Source organism: Lissotriton helveticus, chromosome 5_1, assembly GCF_964261635.1.
Source record: "Lissotriton helveticus chromosome 5_1, aLisHel1.1, whole genome shotgun sequence".
In the NCBI taxonomy this organism is placed as follows: Eukaryota; Metazoa; Chordata; class Amphibia; order Caudata; family Salamandridae; genus Lissotriton; species Lissotriton helveticus.
Window position 1 is genome coordinate 2047933281 of NC_136065.1, and position 24307 is coordinate 2047957587.

General features: G+C 41.2%; 1 protein-coding gene and 1 long non-coding RNA gene across 3 annotated transcripts in view; both read left to right on the forward strand.

Moving 5' to 3' along the window:
- LOC144753969 (N-acetyllactosaminide alpha-1,3-galactosyltransferase-like) overlaps positions 1 to 24307 on the forward strand; it is a 142679-nt gene that overhangs the window by 73260 nt on the left and 45112 nt on the right. The window lies entirely within an intron of this gene.
- On the forward strand, positions 2332 to 2714 carry LOC144753968 (uncharacterized). The gene is made up of 3 exons (XR_013594617.1): positions 2332 to 2404; positions 2499 to 2572; positions 2654 to 2714. It is a non-coding gene; the product is annotated as an uncharacterized LOC144753968 (long non-coding RNA).

A 24307-nucleotide genomic window follows, 5' to 3' on the forward strand; every position in this document is an offset into this window, starting at 1 on the left:
TTTCCTTCAGGCATTGCTGAGCAGACAGCAATGTGCGGTAAACAAGAGAGGCGCACAGCACACGCCATGTTTCTGTATTTCCTACAGAAAACTGTTTGGATTCGCTGATAAGAGAGATCACGGCGATGATTTGGCCCCAAAATTATTATTGGAGTACATGAAACACTTTTGAGGCAGCAGTGTTTGGTGATACGCCAAGTGGTGAAAGACAAAGACAGACAGATTAACTCCTGCCTTAAATGAGGCTTTAGGAATAAAATATTTTCAGTTGAGTAATAAATACAAAGCTGAACTGATAGAACAGCTGGGATCAAATATATTCGATGTTACAGTAATTGGAATCAAAGGTAAACAGCTTACACAATTTGAAAAAAAGGTTTTATACGTGTGTAAAACTATTATTTAAATTCAGGCTAATATAAAGAATGAAGTATCATTAATAGACAGTATCCCTACTCAGAATTAGGAGGAATTGCTCCTTGACGTCAGAATTCGAAGAGCATGCAGCACGCTTCAGTGAAGAAATGCAAAAGAGAGGTTACGCTAAAAAACTGCTTAAGCACTCAACCAAATGAGTCCAATTCACACCCAGAGAATGTCTGCTCCAAGCAGGCCCGGACTGGCAACCGGGCAGGTGTGTGTGCTGCCGTGGTGGGGGCTAATTTCGTTGATGCAGGTCCCCATCAACGAAATAAGCCCCCACCACAGAGAAATTAGCCCCCAGCTCGGCAGCACACACAACTGCCCGGTAGCCAGTCCGGCTCTGGCTCCAAGTAAAAGAAAAAAGACCTTGCGAAGACTAGTGTGTGTATCAACGTACGTGCCGGACACGAACAGATTTAAACAAACCATCTTGAAGAACTGGCATCTGTTGGAGAACTTAGAATGCCCGTTTCCCAAACCACTCTTTGCATGGAAAAGAAATCCAAGCATTGTCCAACAAATAATAGGAGCTGACACCGCTTTGCCTAAACCTAAAAGTGATTCTATGGAATTAAAAACCTATTGAAGGACATCGAAGATGTGGTAACTGCGTTGTCTGTGGAAACACCATAGAAGGTACAGAATTTGTTCACAATAGCATAAGATGGAAACATACTGAGTTTACAAACTGCAAGACAAAAAATGTAGTTTACGCAATATTCTGCCTCTGTAAAATAATGTACATAAGGAACACCAACTAACAGGTCAACTAACAGGTCAACACAAGAATCACCCAACACCACTCCAGAATTAAGAAAAAAGTTATGACTGCACCCATGGTTGAACACTTTGTGGAAAATGCCACAATGAATCACAATCCAAATGGACAGTATTGGCAAGCTTTTAATCTTCAAATACACTGACAGACATTGAAAACCTGCTTCTGAGCAAAGAAGCGTATTTGCAGCCAGATTCATCAAGCGAAATGCGCTCGCAAAAGGGCCAGATTCTGAGAATCTGGCCCTTTGCATTTGGGATTCATCATCCCAAATGCAAAAATCGCTAATAAAGAATTCGCAAATTTGCGAGGATTAGCATTTAAGGAATCTCTATTAGAGATTCCTTAAATGCTATTCATGAAACATTTAAAAATTGTGAATTCGCAATTTAGGACCGCTATTTACCATCAAACCTCGTGGTAAATAGCGAAAACTTAGAAAAATGCATTTAAATGCATTTTTCTAAGTTGCATGTTACACACACACATGTCCTTTGGACATGTGTGTGCACAACATCAGTACAAATTCACATTTCAGGGGTGCTACAGGGTGTCCTTTGGACATCCCTGCACCCTTGAAATCGCATCCTTATTTGCGATTAGCAAATTGCTAATCGCAAATAAGGAATAACTCCCCATTCATTCCTATGGGCCTGTAGGCCCATAGGAATGTAGGAATCGCAATATTTTTTGCAATTCCTACATGAATCCCGTTTTGCAAGTCCTTAATAGCGATTCCTTAATAATCGCTATTAAGGACTCGCAAAACGGGACAATGATGAATCTGGCTGCTGATTTTGAAATTTAATAGCACCACAGTGGGTTTAAACAATATGACAGAATTGACAAAAATATAAGCACTATAATGCCCAGGATGCACTGCTCTGCTGCACCTAAGCTTGCTAGCTCAAATGGATGAACATGCTAATGAAAAACCAGAACACCCATGATTGAAAGCTAGAAGCCATTGCTGGGATGTTTCCAACTGGAAATGCCATCGCCTCACTTCGAAAAGCATGATGAGAGCGAACAGAAGAATTTAAGGTAATGCGCTTGCCCCCGAGCTCCGCTTTTCAAATAAACACAATCCAATATTATGGACCAAGCCTGAAAACGAACTAAACTCTGTTTTTCAGAAAGACGTGCCACATTAACTGAATTGAACACCACAAGGACGAGAGCCCACACACGAAGCGTTTAAAGGTATGCCTTTGTCTCAAAGGATTTGAAAACACAGTCAGTAACTGCTAAATAAAATAACAAAAACTTTAGTAAACCAAGCGTTGTTTCTTCACAGCTCACAAATGTTCCTGTGAGTAAATTAACACGAAGAAAAGTTCCCTGCTCTATAATGGTGAACACAGCTTCCAGGTATGCTGCAAGCTTTTAAGTATATTCATTAGCGAAAGCTGAAGTCTTCACTGAATTAATCGCCTGTCACCCTTTAAACAGAGTCGGTAAATGAAACAAAAAATAGTCAGAAGTTAAACAACTCCGGCTGAAGAAAAGGTAGGCTTTTTATTTGCATGGTACAGTTTAGTACTGAACCATTTGCACATGCATATAATAGAAATAAATAATCCCTAGTTGCCGTTACAACAGTTTTTTGACCTTTTAGACCCCCAAACCCCTAGACCACAATCTTCCATGCTGCCTATCATACGCACCACGCCTTGGGGTCTGGGAGGCCACCTGTCAGGGCTAAAGCTTGACTACTCAGCTTCGACAATGGGTGCCTGGCAACGCCAACAAGCTGACCGTGCTATCTACCCTCCAATTGCTGCCACACTTGCGGCACTGAGCAACAACATCTCTCCTTCATGCAATCTCGTGCCCTTCTAGGGAGCGAGATATCTTACTACCCTTTATGTGCCTCGCAAGTATTTCGGCGAGCCATGGCTAACGTACGGTCACTGATGTGCACTCCCAATACACTGAGTTCTTCTTCAAGTTCGATTGTAAGCATTAAAAAAAAAGAAAATGAAGACTTGCAGACTTACAGTCGTTATCTCTCGCACGATATCCTTTTCTTTCTGAATGCACGCAGGATTACGAATTACAGAATCACACATTTCAACGCCGCCGGGCCTTCGGGTTGTCGGCCATATGGCTGTGTTATTTCTTTCTTTCCATGCAAGTACTGCTAATTTGAAGATGTGCGGCTGGCCCGGATGGGTTGTCAGCAGACCGCTGTGTACTGTATATTTCCAACAATAAAGGTCTTTTAAAAAAAAAAAAAAAAAAGAAATAATAGAAATAAACAACCCTAAAATGTGGTCTCTTCTCCCGCACAGATAGAGACATCTGAGCTGACAGAAAACACACTGCTGTCCGGAAAAGTCCCATGTATGTGACACCAATGTTTTCCCTGTGTTCCCTCTTTCTTAATTGAAACGTTGATGCATCTAACATCTTTGAAATGTCTATGAAATAATATTTAGATATGAAATAATACTCAGACCTTGATGCTAAAGGTAACACAAGATCATCAAGATAATAGGATGTTTTGTTTATGATTTTTCTCACTCATGTTTGTTTATATTGTGTATTTGAAACACAATATCGCTGTCTAATGTTTTGTGAACCACATGTACATAAGTACTTTTCTTTATAAGGACGTTATCGTCTCTTTCTGTTTTGAGAATAAAAAACAAAGATTTTTAAAAAAGTGGAATAAAAGGTATAAATAAAGTACCAGATCAAATGAAAATAAATCGTTTGATCTAGCATTAATTCAAAGACGATAAAACAAAACAGGTCCTGGCCTTCCCCCCTGTACACGTTCATATACGGCCCAGTCAGAACCTGGCCCATTGGGCCTCACTCCACTTGTTGCCCATCTCCTGAATACAGCTTGTCTCAAAGAGACAGCGGAAGTGCTGCCTAGGTGAGACCTAAAAAGGGCTCATTCTGGACAAAGAGCTTGCTTTCTGACAAATGTGATTCAGCAGTACGGGCTGTAGTCTTGTCTAACATCTCTATGGAAATTAACATGGGAAACACAATTATTTTTACCCTCTTTTCTCGGGCCCCCGCTTTACAGATCACCCCAAAACTTTAAATGCACAACTTGAATCACGAAGACAGTATTTTGGGAAAATGTAGTGAAGATTATTCAAACAACGCAAAAGTTCAAAGCAAGTCACAAAAACTCTATTCCAATGGAAACTAGCTCCTAACTATAACTACCTACTGGTGACCGCCGGTAGGAAACTCTGAAAACACTGCATTAGGGAAGAGGTGTGGCGCATTAGGGAAGAGGTGTGGCGCCGCGGCTAGGGCGACTGACTCCGGAATCTGGGGATCACGGTTTGATCCCTGGCACTGGCGGCAGATTAGCCCAGCACCATGTGACTCTGGGCAATAGCTTGCTTAATCTTCCCGACGGCCCCCAGCGCCTACAGACCCTTACGGGTGATTGTGCGCTTTACAAATGTGGATTATTAAAACACCGCATTCCTGAAATTTTACCTGGCCATTATTTAATGGTGTGCGACGTCATTGAAAGTTACCGCTTACTTAAGCAGTGCTTACAGGCTGAAATCGGGATTTCCGGCAGTGGGCTGAAGGACCAGGAGAGCTGCTCACCGCCCACAGAAAGATCAAGGCACTCACTGCGGGAAGGAGCAGACACCGCCCACTGGGGTCAGTACTTACATTGAACTTAGATTTCAGAGTTCAGAGATCGGGCCATTCCCTGTGTCATTGTGTCAGTGATGCCTCAGCCAATCGTAGAGGGGCATTTCGCTTTAAAAAAGGTGAGCTGGAGAACCAATTTGCACATTTTGCGGCATCTGAGGAAGTTTGAAGAAACGAAACACATCATGCCGATGGTTCACAATAAAGAGCACCTTACCTGGAAACCCGTGTGTGCTCTACTTTCTTCAATCAGTAAGGGAGTGTGGTTTGGATATATATATATATATCTATATATACATATAGATATATATATATATTACAAGTGCACTCCTTACACCATTAGGAAATGATGACGCCACGTCTCGCGATAATTCTTTCCAGATTTTTAATTACTCGGCAATGTCGGACGCGTTTCTGTTCACCAACAGCGTTTTGCCAGACATCCACCATTTTAAACTGTGCATGTGATCAATTACGTGTGAAAACTACACATTCAGTGCATTAGAAAACAGACTTGTAGTTTTTTGGTAAAACTCCGTAGACAGTCGATGTTACCACCAATTTGGGCAAAAAAATCTATACAAGGTAGATATTACCTTTGTACAAACTTATGAATTCATGTAAATTGGAAATTCAATGTCATCTAAAATATGAATGGCATTTCTAAATTCATATATTCAACAGCCCAAATAATTAAGCCCCAGTGGGCAGAATTGACCGTGAACTACAAACCCTCAATTTAGCCCCACAGGGCTTATTTTACCAACCTGTTAATTCGACCCTCGTTTTACACACTAGAAAAGTGAAAACTCTACCTGTGAAGCACCCAAATATTACAATATCAAACAAAACAAAAAAAGAGAAAACCTTTTTTTTTTTTTTTTACATTTTGAAACAGAGATGTTCCGAAGGATTCTTGATTCTATTTACAGATATTGCTTACATGGCCACTACAGTTGGAACACATTACAGGTGCGTATAAAGGTCCTCTTCCATATTAAGAGCTGCCGGTACTTTGCTATTTAATTCCACAATGTACCTAGATTCTAGTTTCCTTAGGCACTTTTCTCTATCGCCCCCTCTGACATGAGGGGCAATGTCGTAGGACGTGTTGTTTTCTTTTTTGGTTCCATATTTCTTACCAACATTTGTTTGAATGACTTCGCTCTTCTGAATGTTATTAAGGGTCTGGCTGGCACAAGTTTACTTAACTCTGGGTCATTGCTAATTAAATGCCATGGTTTTGTTAAGATGTTCCTCACTTGACCGTGTTGCCTGTTGTACATTGTTCTCATTCTACAGTCGTTTGAGCTGTCTTGCTTCTTTTTGGGTTTTACCATTTCTGATTTTTTAAACAAAACTGCTTCCCTATATTTGCCGAATATCTTATGTATGGCTGTCTGAATACATTCCTTTTCATAACCTCTTGTTCTGAAGCGGGAATCTAATGTTTTTAACTCTGCCTCCATAACTTCAGGTTCACTGCAATTGAGCATAGTTCTCAAACATTCTCCATACAGGATGCTTCTAATTAAATTATGGAGATGGAACCTTGAAGCATGGAGCAGTGTGTTTCCTGCTGTAGATTTTCTAAATATTTTAGTGTGTAAGGTGGAAGTTTTTTACATACACTGTCAAATCCAGGAAATTTACTTCGCTGTTACTTATAGTTGTGGTAAACTTCAAATTCAAATTATTTACTTGAAGTTTTTGTATGAATTGTCTAGCTGATCCCTCGGTCCCTCTCCAGACGACAAATAAGTTGTCTATATAGCGACTCCAGTGGAGAATGTTAGTATGCCATTCATCTTGGTACTGCTTCCGGATGACCTGCTCCTCTCACTAGCCCATATGCTGATTCGCATAGCTGGGGGCGAAGCAGGTGCCTATTGCAGTACCACACAACTGATGGAACAGCTCCCCATTAAAGGGGAAAAAATGTTCTTTAAGCATGTGTCTACTATAGATGTTAACATTTGAGTATCTGACCATAAGGATATTAGTCTTGTTCCTAAAAAATATTTTACAGCATTTAGGCCATCCTTTTGCCTAATGCTCGTATATAATGTTGTCACATCAATTGTCATTAACAACATGTCTTGTTCCCATGGCAGGTCATAAATGCCCTTTAGGAAATCCCTGGTATCTTGGATTCATGAAGGTAGGGATTTCACCATTGCATTAAAAAAGGAATCAATACGTTTTGACGTATTCTCAAGTGCACTCCCGATTGCTAAAATAATTGGCCTTCCAGGCGGGTTATTTATATCTTTATGCACTTTCGGGATTAAATAAAAGGCAGGTGTAATGGGATTCTTAATTTTCAAATACAGCAATTCTTCATGGGACACTCTGACATAATTAACTCTGTTATTCAACTGCTTGTAAGCTTCTTCTAGATATTTTTGTCTCCCCTAAAGGACTATATTGCCACCCTTGTCTGCATTTTGTACCACACAATAATCATTTATAGATAACTTCTTAATGATATTCATACACTCTTTCTGCTGTTGTGACCACTTTTTGTATTTTGCACCGGTATATTTCTCCAAGTTTTTAAAATAATTTACAACCAGTTCATTAAACAAGTCTATTGAATCTTTCATAGCCATTGGAACAAATTTTGAGCGTGGTCTAAAGTTCGTAGTCATACTTTCATTGATGTTGATGCCCTGCTCTATTGCAATATTTTCAATCATGTTCAGTTCATCTCCTGGTGCAGTTTTATCATTGGGGTCAACTGTACCCATCTGCTCAAGATCAGCCATTAAATCCATGTCATGTACTTGTAAATTGCTCAAATCTTCTTGTACTCTGACATTTCTTTGCATGTTAGGCACTTTGTACCTGGTTGGATTCAGTGCAAAATGTTTATTCAATTTTAGCATTTGTGTGTACTTAAATGTATAAACTCTTGTGGATACATAATCAAATTCCAAGGGCGGACATTACGAAAGTCCTAGTTGCAAGATTTATTGTTCTTTTTCAGATAGCTTAATGGATGTCAGGTTTATTATGTCCATTTGATTTGTGCTCTCCATTGCATTGTTCACTTCTTCTTGTTCTTTCCTTCTCCGCTGCCATTGCTTTGCCACTTCCGCCTCTGCTTCCTTTGCCTCTTCCAGGACCTGCATATTTGTCACAGTTTTTGGACAGAGATTGAATCTCCGTTCTTCTTGTAAAAAAACGAATTCCTCTATTACTGAAGGAATTTTCTTGCCCTTACTACCAATAGCCCCTTCATCTGCCGATGTTTCAACCTCTGACCTTTGAAGACTACTCAAACCAGATTGCACCTCATTCGCATTCTGCAACTCTGGATTCATTTTTAACCTGCAGACATTCTCAAACTTCTTGGCAAAAGTATATATTTGTCCTCTCTCGTAATCGCCTTTATCATGCATGAATTTCTCTGCTTTTCGTTCTTTTATTGATACTTCCAATTTACGTAACCGCTCTGCCATATCTTTCTTTAATTTCGTTATTAATTCCTGATCTGCCTCTTTCTTTAGCATTTCAGAGATTTGACTGATTTCCTCAATCATTTTAATGCGGTCAATGTCTGCGTATTTTATTAGTATCGCAATGATCGTGTGATGATTCTTTGTTATTGTCCGCCCATTCACACAAAATGTTGGGGTTAGGGTCTTCATATGTGGAGGCTATTAATATTTGCAGGCCCCATGGGATTCTTTTGACTTCCAAATATCTCTGAAGTGACTTAGCTTCCTATCACTTGGATAATTCTCTACGCTTCAGCTTTTGCAAGAGCTTCAATCTCGCCACTGCATCCGATACTTTGTCATTATTAACTGTGCCTCCCGCCCCTTTAGTGCCTTTCTTTGCAACCTGTTTAGTATCGTCAAAGACAGCTAAAGCTGTCTCTTCTCTGTCCTTCATCTCTGACACCGACATAATTATCAATCTGTGCAATTGCTTGTATCGAGAGCCGCCCACGTCCCCTCCGCCTTTGCGGGAGGATATTTGCTTTCGTAATGCTGGCTTTCCCGCTTCCCTTCAAAGCTTTATCAACAACGTCACAGTGCTTCCGCTGGTCCTCCGACTCAACCAGACTGCCGTGATTCCTCGGCCAGGTTCTTAGTTGAATTCCGAATGATTTCTCGCCTGAAGGGGGGGCGGCAGCAAACAAATCCTTCCCAGTGCTTGCAAACAGCTGCCGATCTCCAAACCATATAAACAACAAAACAATTGCCAGTACTAAGAAACAATAGCCAAAATTCCTTTTTACCTTACCTATATGAATAAAACATGTAGATGCATTTAGGAGATTAATCCATTACTATTTGTATTTTATTTTCAAACTCATTTGGACCATAATTCATGAAAAACACTTTATATACATGTGTACAAAGGAGACAAATCCAGGGGAAATGACAAAATTCTACACACACCACACTCAACTTAAATGTAACACCCTCAATCTATCTTAACCTCTCACTGATCTGAACATTCTTCCACAAATACATCACATTCTCACTTTTGGCATTCACACAACAAAACCAGTTTCACTTCAACTGGTTAACACACACAATAAATCCCGCGTCAAATACTAAGTCCAGATAACTCGTAGGAAAAATGTAGGAATAATTCTAATTACACAGTCTTCCATACATCAACATCATAAATGATTCAAATAGAAAATTAATCAATCTCCACAAATTCTTTTTTGACAGGGTCGACGCGTTTCGAACCAGACCCTTTGTCCGGTTCTCATCAGGACCAAAAGTGTTCTGAAAATGAAAAAAATTGATAAACCTTCGTGAATATACAACTTCTAACTAGACTTAAATAAAAAACAGCCTTCACCAGAATCTGCCGCCTACTTTGCTTTTGGTGCAGCCACTTGTCAGATTCTGTTATAGGGGTTAGTTGTGCACATCTAAAGAGAAACAATACAAAACAACACCTTCAGTTAGCCTAAGAGTCATGTGAAGTTGGTCCGGCTGCAAGGGTATGCCGGGGGAAGTCTTACCCACGCAGGCGTCTCGGTGTGGCGTCTGACGCACGTAAACAAAGTCAGTTCTTTCGTCAGGGCAATTAGTCGGCTCATAAATGCAACCATTGACTAGACCTAGGAAGCAAAGCAAGGGGGCACCCAAGTTAGGGCTTTCACCTCAAGAATAATTATTTCTCTGCAAAGAGGAATGAGGAATCACTCTTACCTGGATCTATTCCAGAATTGTTCAAAGCCTGCCTACACTGCCATCAGCTCTGACGTGTGGCGTTCGTTCCCGGAAGCAGCGCGGGGGTACCCAGAGCTGCTGGGAAAGGTAGTTTTGATGCAACCGCCAAATCATGGCCCACGGCTGGACGCCACGTGATCGGGTGCCGGAAACCATAGTTACCAGCACAGTTTACAAATCGTTGAGATTAATCCCTTTATGAATACAATGGTTGAAATGAAGGTTGGAAATGTCATACGGAGGTGGAGTACAAGATAACTCAAAGGGGCAATAATATCTGCTTATCGCATAGTGGCTGATAAAGTTGGTTAATTGCGCATTGCTTCCAATAAAAACTTTATTGATGTCAGACCTTGAAATACCCATTTGCGAGGGCAAGACCCCTTTGGATGGCAAGACTTGAGAGCACCCTAACCCTCTTGTGTCCTGTATATCACAGAATGGTGGCAGCTTCTTAATAGCCTGAACTGATGTGCTCTAGAATGATATACTCCATTTGTCTCCGCCATTTGGGGGGAGCATCCATCAGGCAGCTGTCATCCTTAGCATGGTCTACTCTTGCTGGAATCAATGTTTCATGTACGGAAAATTTTCGACACTTCATTGAGTCCATGCGTAGCTGTGTTAAATTTCATGATGAGTAGAGCCTCACGTTGGCTTAACCTGTCCTCCATGTCTCCTCCTCTTGGACAGCACTGTCCATCTTAAGTCTTTCTCTGCATGTTCTTTGATCTGCCAATGGTTCACTAAAGTGGGATTCATCACCGTCCTTCTCAATCTTGAATTGTGTTGGGTAATGCGTTGACGTACCTCCTGGGTGGTTTTTCCTATGAACAATTTTGGACATGGGCACAGGATCCCATAAATCACGTTCTTGGATTTGCAATTTGAAAACGTATTATGTTTCCAAAAAATGCCTTCGTGCGTGAACACCTCCCCTTCAATAGTCTGTTCACAGCAGACACAAGTTCCGCAATTGTGGTGGCCCTTAACTGGTTGAAGCCCCATCATACTCCGTAATGTAGCTCCTTCCTGTTTTGGTAATGCTGCTCGTACCTCATAATTGGCAATGCTTTTTTCTTTTTTAAAAGCAAAAAGGGGTGACTGCTGTAGCCCCTCGTCCAGGTTTTTTACCAGATGCCAGTTTTGGTTGATGATGTTTTTTAAGCTGATTTGCATTTGGGCAGAACATGGTCACACAGACCATTCTTTGCATAGCTGGTTTGATTTTCTTTTCCAGTAGAGTCTCCCTTGGTACTCACCAAGCACGACAAAGGGCATGTTTCAGTAGTTATTTGGGGTAACCTCGATCCACTAGACGGTCAATCAAATCTTTTGCATGTTGAAAGTACTCATCCTTAAAAGTGCAATTTCTGCGGTTCCTCAAAAATTGCTCGAAGGGAAGATTTTGACATAAATTTCTAGGGTGGTTACTTGTGTAATGCAATGCCTTATTTCGATCAGTCTCCTTTCTGAACAACGTTGTAGCAAGTGTCCCTTCTGATGCGTAAACTTGTACATCAAGGAATGTGATCGGTCTCTTGAGAAATTACAGGTAAATTTGATATCTTCCGTTCTTCCGTTTAACCAATTGCAAATATCCATTAATTGTTCTTGCGATCCAGACCAAATCAGGGCTTGCAAGGTCAGATTCGACGACACGCCAGCTGGTTTGGAGAGCGGCGGCTGTTTGCAAGCACTGGGAAGGAGATATATATATATATATGTATATATATATATATATACATATATATATGTGTGTGTATATATATATATATATATGTAAGCAATGTTCCTGTTTCGCCACTCCTCGGCGAAAACCAACCAGGTGTAGACCTCCGAACCAGCTCCGTTTTTGTAGCGAATGAAGTCAAGAATAAGTATGGATTGCAGAGTAAGTATAGTTTATTAAATCAAAATCAAAGGACCGGTGTCCATCCAAGACGCGTTTCGCTCCTCTAGGGAGCATGTATATATATGTGTATATGTGTATATATATGTGTATATGTATATATATGTGTATATGTATATCTATGTGATTAAGGCCACTGGGATGGCCGAAAAGTGTCTTGACTTGTGAAAGGGAAATAAAATAATGCTGACATCTTAGTTGGTCAATGCTCGTGATTTCCGCGCTGCAGCGGTGTTTTCTGCGAGGTGTGGCAGATATATATATATATGTATATATATATATATATATCTCAAGCTCCGTGGTTCCAAATCCCCATAGAACAGCACTCGCAGCAGGTTAAACTTCGTTTTTAAAGTTTTATTGCGCAAATCGATCAAATAAACAGACGCGTTTCAGCTCTTGCCTTCGTCAGTGTCAGCTGGCGGCGGCAAGGCGGAAGTATAATAAAGCAAAAACCATTGAAACAAACAATGGACCACTTGCTACAATACATGGGCGCCATATTTGAATGGTAAATAACCCGAATTGTTAAAACAAAACAATAAGGCAATGTTAGAACTGATCAACATAAAGCAAATGATTAAGCAGCCCGACTATATAAGAAGGAACAGTTATATACATGCTATATACACGATATATACATATATATATATAAATATAAAGTATTTTTAGGGTTCAGGGGTAGGTTTGGGTTTTGAGGTACAGGGGTATTTATAGGGTTCAGGGCTAGGTTTGGGTTTTGGGGTACAGGGGTATTTTTAGGGTTTAGGGATAGGTTTGGGTTTTGGGGTACATGGTATATTTATGGGGTTAAGATGGGTTAGTGTTTAAGGGTGTTGGGATATTTTAAGGAGTAAGGGTGGGTTATGATTATGGGGTGCAGGGGTATTTAAAGGGAGCCGGGTGGGATTAGTTTTTAGGGTGTGGTAAATAAAATATTACCCTGGCTTAATTTCTAGGCATTACCAATTATCATGCATCAAGTGAGAAGCAGAGTCCGTGGTATCTGAGTTAAAATGGGCTTTATTCCAATAACTCGAGTCAAAGGGAGAATATGTTCCATCACCTCTGAGGTTCAGGAAGAGTCTTCTAACATTTAATAACAAAACATTATATTATATACTTTTTACTCCTTGTACATAGGGAGCTCGAGGCAGAGCAAGACAGAAAATGAGATAAGAACATGTGGGTGTACACTTGATGAGTCATAGGTGTGTGATAGGTAGGTGTCATAGGTGGGTGGGTACTTAGAGGAGGAGTTGGCATGACCAGCTCGAACTGTGCCCTAATTGTGCAACTTTGAGCATGACGTGCAATTGACGTGTAACTGGGAGGAGGCTGACTTTCAACCTAGCAGAGAGATCTCTTATGTCAAGGCGACCAGCACATCTAGTACAACTGATATCTAGAGTCAGCAAGCAAAAGAAGCAAAGGTTGTTCGTCACTAAAAGACAGAGAGGGCATATTTATTCGTTCATTGCGTGAGCATTCTATGGGTGCAAGCACTGTAATTCACTTAAATGGAGACAGAATGGCTATCGGACGGGTCTGTTTACTTTTCCTCACCGGGCAGGGATGCCACTCTGTACAGCAGACGGATAACTGTTATTCATAATACTGTCTTGGCAGACTTCTTGCTGACGTGACTGCAGCTCAGTATTCCAAGAGTCATGTAAACATTAATTCAGAAAGTGGTTTCAGGCTCAACCGGTACGATATTTATTTAAAAGAGCACAATGCAAAATGCAAATACATGGGCCTTCATTTTAGCTTAACGTTTGGGAGACTTGATGACTTGACTTGCAGGACATGTTTGCAGAGGCCTAGTGATTCAGGCCACTACGGGAAATATGCATGGGTGACATGCACATGACATGTAACATAGGGTATATGTAGTGGACATATTTGGTCAGGCAAAATATCATTTTCCTCATTCCCTCCTTGTCACCTACATAACCCTTCAGGATACATCTATATTCATGAGACCGTATAGTTGATCATACAGCATCATTTCTTCATCTTTTATCCTTTGTTTACGTGGATGTGGAATACAGGCAGTAGCACACAGCCCGCAAATCGCCGGGCCACACTGCAAACAGAGACAGCAACCAAATACCATAAGTAGGGCCATTCCTAGGAAGGACATAACTTTCCATCCCCATGCAGATAATACACCCCAGAACCAACTGGACCAAGTCCATGTGCCTGGGTCTTGATGTATGACATTAGCAATTTTGTGGAGTCTTGTTATTGCTTCGTACACAGATGGTGCATTATCTGGGATGAAAATGCAACAACTAGATAGGATGACTCTACAAGCTCCGCCCCTATCCGCCAAGATGACGTCTAGAACGAGGCGGTTTTGAAGAACGACAAGTCTAATAGCAGACTGTTCCTGGGTTAAGTTCGCCAGGGCAGATGCAGTTATATTTACAACTGTTTCAAGAGTCTTTGTTAACCTGCGTATCAGTTTACTGTTTTGGACGGGACCTATGAAGAAAAAGAATCCTCTGTTGAAATCTGTATATTGCTCCCAAGCTGTTTCAGTCTGATCGATACCTGCAGAATCTGTCTCTCTCTTTTGTCTAACATGTTCTAGTCGTGAATCTCTATGATAATTTGATGGGGCTAGAAAAACGGGTGGCAATAAGAATGCTATATAACAAGTCCCACCCCAGTCTAAGGGCAGATGTACATAGGCTGTCTGACCACAAATGAAATAGGTATGGCGTGATGTTTTGAAAGAAGAAAGTCCGTTATCATCAAACTCTACTACAGTGTTACACTTGCTGTGTCCCATATGTACTGAGCCTTTCTTACTAACACATAAATCACCTTTTGCTGGCAGGACTGAAATAAACGGTGGACCTGTATTTTGCTTGGGCTGAACATTTAACATTACAAAATTAACAGAAGCATTTCCCTGTTCGTACTCTTCATTCTCTAAATCTGTTCCTTTTCTTTGGGGGAATCCGTCTTTGTCTGGAAAGCATGCTTCATTCATCACTTTATTCAGGTTTCCATATATCCAGCCACCTGGATAAGCTATGTACCTTCTATCTATTGATGTCATTAGAGCAAACCATGCTCCACACGAACCATTGTGTGAGAACGGTAAAGGGTAGAAGGGCAAGACTCCCTTCGTTTCTTGATAAGGAGGCATTTGGCCACATACCCAGCAATCGGTCGCATTGCTGGTCTGATGAGAATGGTGTAACATTCGAATAAATGTATTGTTACGTAGTGCAAGTCGATATGACAATTCATGGGGAGGCAGGTCACTAAATGTATGCTCTATGGTACTGTTACTGGAAGAGTGTATATGTGAGGAAATGGGAAAGAAAACATGTAGCAATAAACTAACACCAATTATAACAATGCACAGAATAAAAAGGATGATCAAAGTAACTATACATCTACTGCGTAATACCTTGCAGTACTTTTCCTTCTTATCTCTCTTCTTGCTATTCTCATATGTGATCTTATACATGTCAGAATCGAGTCTAACCGATTCACCACCGGGTGGGCTTAAACAATTAAACTACGTCTGACTTGCTAGTTCTTAATCTAGATTAAAAGTTCCAAAGTTCCAAAGTTCCAAAGTTCCAAAGTCTCTTCTGAAGTGATATAGGTGAGTTCGGCCTTTACGTCCTTCCACCAACTTCGGCGTCTTCCAACATGGCTCAAGGGGACTTGAACGATCAAAGATCCTGAGGAGTCCAAATTCTCCTGGTGCTATGGCATGTTCCTTGACCTGGGTGTTGTCAGGGAAGGCGGCAGCAACCTGTGAATGAAAAGAGAGTAGTGCAGAAATAAAGGAAGCCAGGTAATCTGTCAGCATGTTACTGTCAACATCAGTAATTTTCTTTGGCATAGGCGTACCTCACATATATCACCACATAAGGAGATAGGCCTGTTCTGGAATGAGCTACCATACGCATGTAAAAGAGGGCAACCGGCAAGGCCACCATCCAATCCACGCCTTTTTCTGTACAGATCTCAGCAACTTTTGTCTTAATTGTCTGATTTTGCCTTTCTACAAGGCCTGCGGCTTCTGGGTGTCTGACACAATGGAATTTCCATGTATAACCTAACAGAAGGGACACTTGTTTCATTAATTCAGAGGAGAATGGCTGATCGTTATCTGAATAGATCACATGAGGTAGATCACAGCTGGGGAAGTACTGCGCACTAATTGTCTGGCTGTTGTAACAGCAGTATAATCTGGAACTGGATATGCTTCTGTCCATCTAGACAGTGCACACACAACTACTAGGACATACTTGTTAAACCTCTACATCTGTCCATTTGGATATAATCCATCTGGAGAACTTCAAAATGGTGGTCAGGAGGATGAAATTCGCCTTGTTCCACCGGAATGCCTTTACCTGGATTGAACTGGTAATAGATCATACATGTTCGCTGCTTGTTAAACCAAATGTTCTGTAAGCTGTCTAGCATTGCCTTCTCTCCCAAGTGTGTTGGACTATGTGTTGTGCTTATGATTATTTGTACCATAGAATCTGAAAGAAACCATGTGCTTTTTTCCTCAGTCATCCAACCTTGGTTAGTCTGGACCCCTCCTTGTTCAGTCCATTTCTTTATCTCATCTGTTGTGGCATGTGTCTGTATGTCAAGTACATCTTGTGTAGGGTCCCTGACTGTCATACTTTATGTCAGTAATGGTACCTCTGTCCTTGTCGTGTCTGTTGGTGTCTGTAACTTTGGTATGAGCTTTGCATTTCAGGATTGAAATGGCTGTAGGTAAATGTATGGCCTCTAACAGGGCCTGAATAAGCTGGCTGTGCTGAATCTTGGTCCCATGGGAGGTCAAAAAAAAAAAAAAAAACCTCTCTCCAAAATCATGAACTACGCCATAGGCATATTGTGAGTCTGTATAAATGTTTACTTTCAAGTGCTTTGCTCTTATGCAGGCTTGTGTCAGAGCAATGAGCTCTGCTGCTTGTGCAGACAGGGTGTCTATTTTCTGTGTCTCTATGACTTCTGTGGTCACGGCATACGCTGCTACTAAGTCTCCTGTACTTGTTCTCATGCATGATCCATCTACATAGAGTGTCAGGTCTGAGTTTTAAAATGCAATATCTGTCAGGTCTTGTCTTGGTTTATTCATTACTTCCACACAGTCATGTGGTGATGCATTTACTGTACTTGAGGGCAAAAGCGTTGCAGGATTCAGAATATTACAACGTCTGATCTCTATGTGTGGTTGAAATAATGTCAGTTCATATCCTGTCAGTCTCGCTACAGTCAAACGTAAAAATTCAAAAAAATAAAAAAAAGCATAAAATGTTTACTGTAACATGGAGTCGCTTAAAACTGGCGCTTGACATAATGCTCTTTTTAATTCCTCAAATGCCAAGGTGTGTTCTTGTGTCCTAGGGAGAACAGTCAAAATGGCTGCCTTCTGTGTAGTTAACTGTATGAGCGGTTTGCTAGATATGCATACTGGGGAATCCATTGCCTACAGTAAGAAGTGAGGCCAATAAAGGCACGTACTTCCTTTTGTGTCCTGGGCTGTGAAAGGTTAGTAATGAGCTGTATGATTCTTGTGTTAGCTGTCTACCGTGTTAGCTGTATACCTGGCGTACCCTCCTTGGAAAGCAAGTGTTGTACACCACTTGCTTTACACAGAAAGTACAAGACTGTCAGAGATGCAATGTCACAGTCTGGTTCTGATCTTGCTGTAATTAGAATGTCGTTTATGTACTGTATCAGTGCTGTGTAGCCATGTAGGCATGTAAACACTGTCCAGCCGTTCCTTTAGTGTCTGACTGTAAATGCTAGGGCTCACTGTCATCAATCTAGCAAAAATAAATGACAGAGAAATAAATAAATAAAGAAAAATGAATTTTTAATTCAAAAGCTCTGCAGTTTACAAAAAAAAAAAATCCTACTCTAGATCTTGGGAATAGTATGACCATACTACCTACAATATGTTCAATATGTATTTCTAAATGTATCTGAATAAAATCCACATTATTCTTTGTCATAAACAGAAGGCCTAGAAGCCTCGATACACCTCACTCCTTTGAGAAGCAGCCCCTCCCTCTAGAATTATGTTCGCGCTCGGAGCTTTGAATCAATTCCAAGCCGGGCTACACTGTGATCTAAAATTGAATGACTGACAGATGCTGAACTCATTGCAAGAGCAAGACTCTTGCCAATTATTCTGTTTACACTTTTTTAAACTATACATTTGCAAGCGTGACTTATCTGTAAGGAAGAGCAACTATTTGTACACAAGTCAGAGGGGCTGGGGAGGTAACTTCGCTACGAACTCACTCCTTGCTAACCCACCCCTCCCCTCAGAGCCAGGAGCTGGCTCAGTGTCAAACATCACTAAGAGGAGACAAGCCTCTCACTCGTCTCTGCTTCTCTAAAATTGGGTCGCTGCCAACGCTGAGCTCATTGAAAGAGCCAGGCGTCTGCCAAGTTTCTTAAAGAGTGAGCTGCAAGCCTCCTCCCTCCACATGCGAAGGAAGCTAGTGTAAGTCTGATGAGCAGTGGCCCTCCCTTCACATAAACAAAGGGATCGCGGAAAGAATTGGGTTATGGCCAACAAGACAGGCACTGCTCGCTCCAAGAGGGAGTAGCCCTCCCTTTACATAAACATTTACTGGGAGCCAGGCCATCTCGGTCTCGGACGGACTGTCTCAAGGTTAAAAAACACATTCCTTGTACGTCACAACATATCTCTTCCCAGGCCAGAGCTTTTCTAACTTTAACTGAAGCAAAATTTAAAACGTGGTAAAAAGTAAATTAATAAAGACATATATTTTTCTGTAACTGAGTGACATGCTAGCATTTTAAAATCATTCTGTACTGCTACTTAAAAGCTCCACTTTCTAAAAAACACTTTTGTCTAACTAATTCAGCTAGAAGGCAAGACATTTGAAACATGGGCATTTGTTTAGCATGCAAATTACCACACAAATATGGGACAATGTGCTTCTGCACACAAGGCTATGCATTTTGCATTTGAGAAAAAGAAACGAATTATCATGGACTGTTGGGTTGGGACTGTTCTCTGCATACATCAATTGAAGTGTCTCCACTAAATGTTTATCTGTAACCATCTGTGTAAGCATTGCAGCCTAACTGACATAATAAACCCTATTTTCCAAGTCTTGTTTAATGAACACTGCTTTTACCGTGCAACATTATACCACCATTCTATCAGCAGCCTGTCAAAGTACATAGGTGAGCCTTGAAACTAAATGAATGCAAACTAAACTAATGTAGGGGACTCTTAGCAATGCACTAACATGGTAGTGTATTGTAGCTATCAAAAAGGGCCACGTTCATTAATTTCACAAATAGCCACTTTCCTAAGTGAGTGGGATAACTGTCACACGCTATTCTAAAGGGCAGCTTGCATTGGGAAAAATAATAATTCATGTTTTCTAGAAACATCCCTATTTAAACAAAAAACACTGTTGCATTACACTAATTTAAAGCACATTCTCTAAGATGGGCCTGTTTCATATTTTCTTTCCAACCGCGAAAACATTGAAGCACTCTTTGTGCAAACCCTTATCTCAATTCGACTGGTCTATTTACAACTATACCGACCTCTGAGCCAAACACATTAAATCAAGCGTTCCAAGACATTTACCATTCAATCTGCAAACTGAATACGCCCATTGGATAACATGGCAAATCGCACCTCCACACAAAACATGCTTTTTCCACCACTACCACAGCTCGGATCCTTTTCAAATTTGGCATCACAGTAGTCCAAGCTATTCCCTAAACTCTCACCAAAAAGCAACCAAATCCCTCCACTGGAACGGGTACTAATTTCCGCTCAAAAACACGCCCCCCCCGCAAACACCAAAAAACGCCAAAATCCCTCCACACCTTGTTGATCAGCATGTTAAAACAAATACTGCCTACTCAGTACAAGATATTAACTCTTCGGCAGCTGAAGCACAATCATTCCCCAATGACTGCAGTACATGGGAAAGTCATGACCTCATCTCTCCACGTTATCACATAACACATTCGCACATCTTCAAAACGTTTTCTCCAAGTACTTGAAAGAGATCCAGCTCTCTCCTGACTAACGTAATGGCTAGGGACCTGATGATAACATGCTCTGCACAAGCCATAACTACATGGCGCTATTCACAAGCCATATTTACAAGAAACTCAACAAGTCACAAAAATGACACGCTATTCACAAGGCATATTTACAAGGAGCTATACTTAAGAAAATTCAACAAACTACTCACAAGTCTTAATCACAAGGCGCTATGTACAAGCAACTACAAGCCATTCACAAAGCGTTACACACATGGATGTACCAAACTTATTCACAAGTCTTAAGCACAAAGCGCAATTCACAAATAAACCAACTAGTTACTCACAAGGCACTTGCGCAGTCCAGAAGGGACTTGTCTAGATACAAGGAAATGAACGCTTCAGATGCTGTCGGCTTTAATCCTACATACTCTAAAGGGTACAGGTGGTGGCGTTCTCTACCTACTAGGTCTTTTCTGAGGTGGTCACTTTAGCTAGTTTTTCTGACAGAACGGGATAAATACCAGTTAACAACGGCATTTCTTGGTTTGTTTAGTTCTCTCTGCTTTATTGAAATCATTCTTTATTCTCCTATGTCACTCTTTGCGCCATAACTCAATGGCATCTTTCTGAGAGGGTCTTGACTTTCTTTTTCAAATGGCGTTTAGCCCATGCTTATTATACATAAAATGACCAGGTGTGTCTCTAGGCCGGATATTAACTGTCTATTCTAGTAAACCTCTTCTGGTCCCTATCTGACGTAATTTTGAAAACAGAAACCAATACAATGGAAACACAATACACAAAAATAGACTGTAACAATCAACAATCATTCACACTAAACAATTTAAACACTGAAACACTAAAACAGATACAATTACAGAGAGTTAAACATGTACTTGAAAAACATTTTTGTGCACTGAAAATGCAGTACAACCATACCGGTCCCAAAAAATTGAGACACGTCTTTACCGGGCCCACGGTTTACTGTGGACACGTCTTGACCGTTCTCATCTAAAATGAGCCCGTCTTGAAACTAGATACATTCCCCATAGTGGTACTCACCGGGAAAGCAGAACTTGAAACTTGAAGGCCTCGGAAACTTGACTTGACTACGCATGCGCCTTGGAACAGGTGGACCTCTGGAGACCTCGGACCTTGCTCTCTCACGGGCTGGGCCTCTGGTTGAGACGATCCGCGATTCTCACCGCCTCACATGGATGCCTGGTCGCAGTCCGTCCTCCTCCGTGGGCCTGAGGGAGTGGCAGGAAGTCCTGCTGGTGAACTTTGAAGTCCGTCACGGCTGTAGAAGGGGGCAAAGACTAGACCGACAACTCCGGCGAGTGGGGAAAGGGATATGTTCCTGTTCGGGCGCCAAATTATGTGGTAAATAAAATATTACCCTGGCTTAATTTCTAGGCATTGCCAATTATCATGCATCAAGTGAGAAGCAGAGTCCGTGGTATCTGAGTTAAAATGGGCTTTATTCCAATAACTCGAGTCAAAGGGAGAATATGTTCCATCACCTCTGAGGTTCAGGAAGAGTCTTCTAACATTTAATAACAAAACATTATATTATATACTTTTTACTCCTTGTACATAGGGAGCTCGAGGCAGAGCAAGACAGAAAATGAGATAAGAACATGTGGGTGTACACTTGATGAGTCATAGGTGTGTGATAGGTAGATGTCATAGGTGGGTGGGTACTTAGAGGAGGAGTTGGCATGACCAGCTCGAACTGTGCCCTAATTGTGCACCTTTGAGCATGACGTGCAATTGACGTGTAACTGGGAGGAGGCTGACTTTCAACCTAGCAGAGAGATCTCTTATGTCAAGGCGACCAGCACATCTAGTACAACTGATATCTAGAGTCAGCAAGCAAAAGAAGCAAAGGTTGTTCGTCACTAAAAGACAGAGAGGGCATATTTATTCGTTCATTGCATGAGCTTTCTATGGGTGCAAGCACTGTAATTCACTTAAATGGAGACAGAATGGCTATTGGACGGGTCTGTTTACATTTCCTCACCGGGCAGGGATGCCACTCTGTACAGCAGACGGATAACTGTTATTCATAATACTGTCTTGGCAGACTTCTTGCTGACGTGACTGCAGCTCAGTATGCCAAGAGTCATGTAAACATTAATTCAGAAAGTGGTTTCAGGCTCAACCGGTACGATATTTATTTAAAAGAGCACAATGCAAAATGCAAATACATGGGCCTTCATTTTAGCTTAACGTTTGGGAGACTTGATGACTTGACTTGCAGGACATGTTTGCAGAGGCCTAGTGATTCAGGCCACTACGGGAAATATGCATGGGTGACATGCACATGACATGTAACATAGGGTATATGTAGTGGACATATTTGGTCAGGCAAAATATCATTTTCCTCAAGGGTGTAAAGGGTAATAAAATAAAATAATAAACATAATATAAATAATGCAATTTAAAAGAATATGGGCCCGATGTAGGTCGCCATTTACCGGTCGGTAACGGCCGATTTCGGCCGTTACCGACCGGTATTTGGAAATTGACATGTAGGGGGCATATTATTACAGAATCGGTATATTTACCGATTCGGTAAATTTACAGAATCGGTAAAATACCGAATCGGTAAATATACCGATTCTGTAAATCAATATGTAGGTGGCACTGTAATCAGTGCCACAGGCCCTTACCGAATCGTTATTTACCATGGAATACCATTCCATGGTAAATAACGAATTATAGTGTACATGCACATCTGTGCATGTACACCTGTGCCATGTGGCACACAGACATGTCATAAGGGCATGTCTGTGTGTCACATGGCACACAAGCCCGAAACAGGGGTGCAACAGGGTGTCAAAGTGACACTGTGTCCCCCTTGTAAAATCGGTAATTTTACCGATTCGGTAATTACCTTATCGGTATTTGCTATTGAATCCTATGGGCTTCAAGGCCCCTAGGAATCAATGGCAAATACCGATTCGGTAATTACCGAATCGGTAATTACCGAATCTTACAGATTCTGTATTTTTACAGAATTTTTTACCTACATAGCATTTACCGAATTATAAATTCCAAATCGGTAAAACTCGGTATTTACCATTCGGTAAAAGACTTTTACCTATCATGGGCCCTAAATGTTTTAATTAAATTTTAAAAATTGTGTATATAATATATATATATATATATATATATATATATATATATATATATATATATATATATATATATATATATACACATTACCTACTGGCGGTCGCCAGTAGGTATATATAGTTAGGATTTTTTCTCTATGGGTTTTTTGAAAATTCTATGTCTAATAACTTTGGCGTTTGTGGACGGAATTGGCTGAAATTTTCAGGAAAATGGCACATTTTGTTTCTGAGCAGCTCTTGAAAATTTGGGGGGGGTTCGTCCAGTGGGGGCCGAGAAAAAAGGGGGGTCCCAAAACGTGTTTTTAACATTGAGTTTTCCATAGGGCGGTTGGCCTCACTTTTAGCCCGAACGGCTGAATGGATTTGCACGAAACTTGGCAAAATTGTAGGGACTGGTAGCCCGATGTGCCTTTTGTAGGTCTCAATATATGTGCTCCAGTGGATTTTGAGAAATTAACGTTTAAAAAAAGATATATATCTGTAACAGCGGACCAGTTAGCGCACTGGTTCGCGGACTTTTCGCGCAACGGAGCTTTGTGAAGCGAAGCTGATTGGTTCTCTGGCGTCTGTCAACATTCCAAAAAGTCCGTAGCGGCCGCCATCTTGTCTCTCGGTAGGATCGAGAGACAAGAGGAGGCCAAAGCGAAGGGGCAAATGACCATAAGGGGGAATAGTAGATCCTCGCTGACCCCCTAGGTTTGATGTGGAGGTTTTAAAAGGGCCCCGCGGGGCAAAAAAAAAAAATTATAATAATAATCTTACGGCTGAATGGATTTGCACGAAACTTGGCAAAATTGTAGGGACTGGTAGCCCGATGTGCCTTTGCTAGGTCTCAATATATGTGCTTCAGTGGATTTTGAGAAATTAACGTTCAAAAAAAGATATATATCTGTAACAGCGGACCGCTTCGCGTACTTTTCGCGTTACGGAGCTTTGCGAAGCGAAGCTGATTGGCTCTCCGGTGTCTGTAAACATTCCAAACAGTCCGTAGCGGCCGCCATCTTGTCTCTCGGTAGGATCGAGAGACAAGAGGAGGCCAAAGCGAAGGGGCAAATGACCATAAGGGGGCATAGTAGATCCTCGCTGATCCCCTAGGTTTGATGTGGAGGTTTTAAAAGGGCCCCGCGGGGCAAAAAAAAAAAAATTATAATAATAATCGAACGGC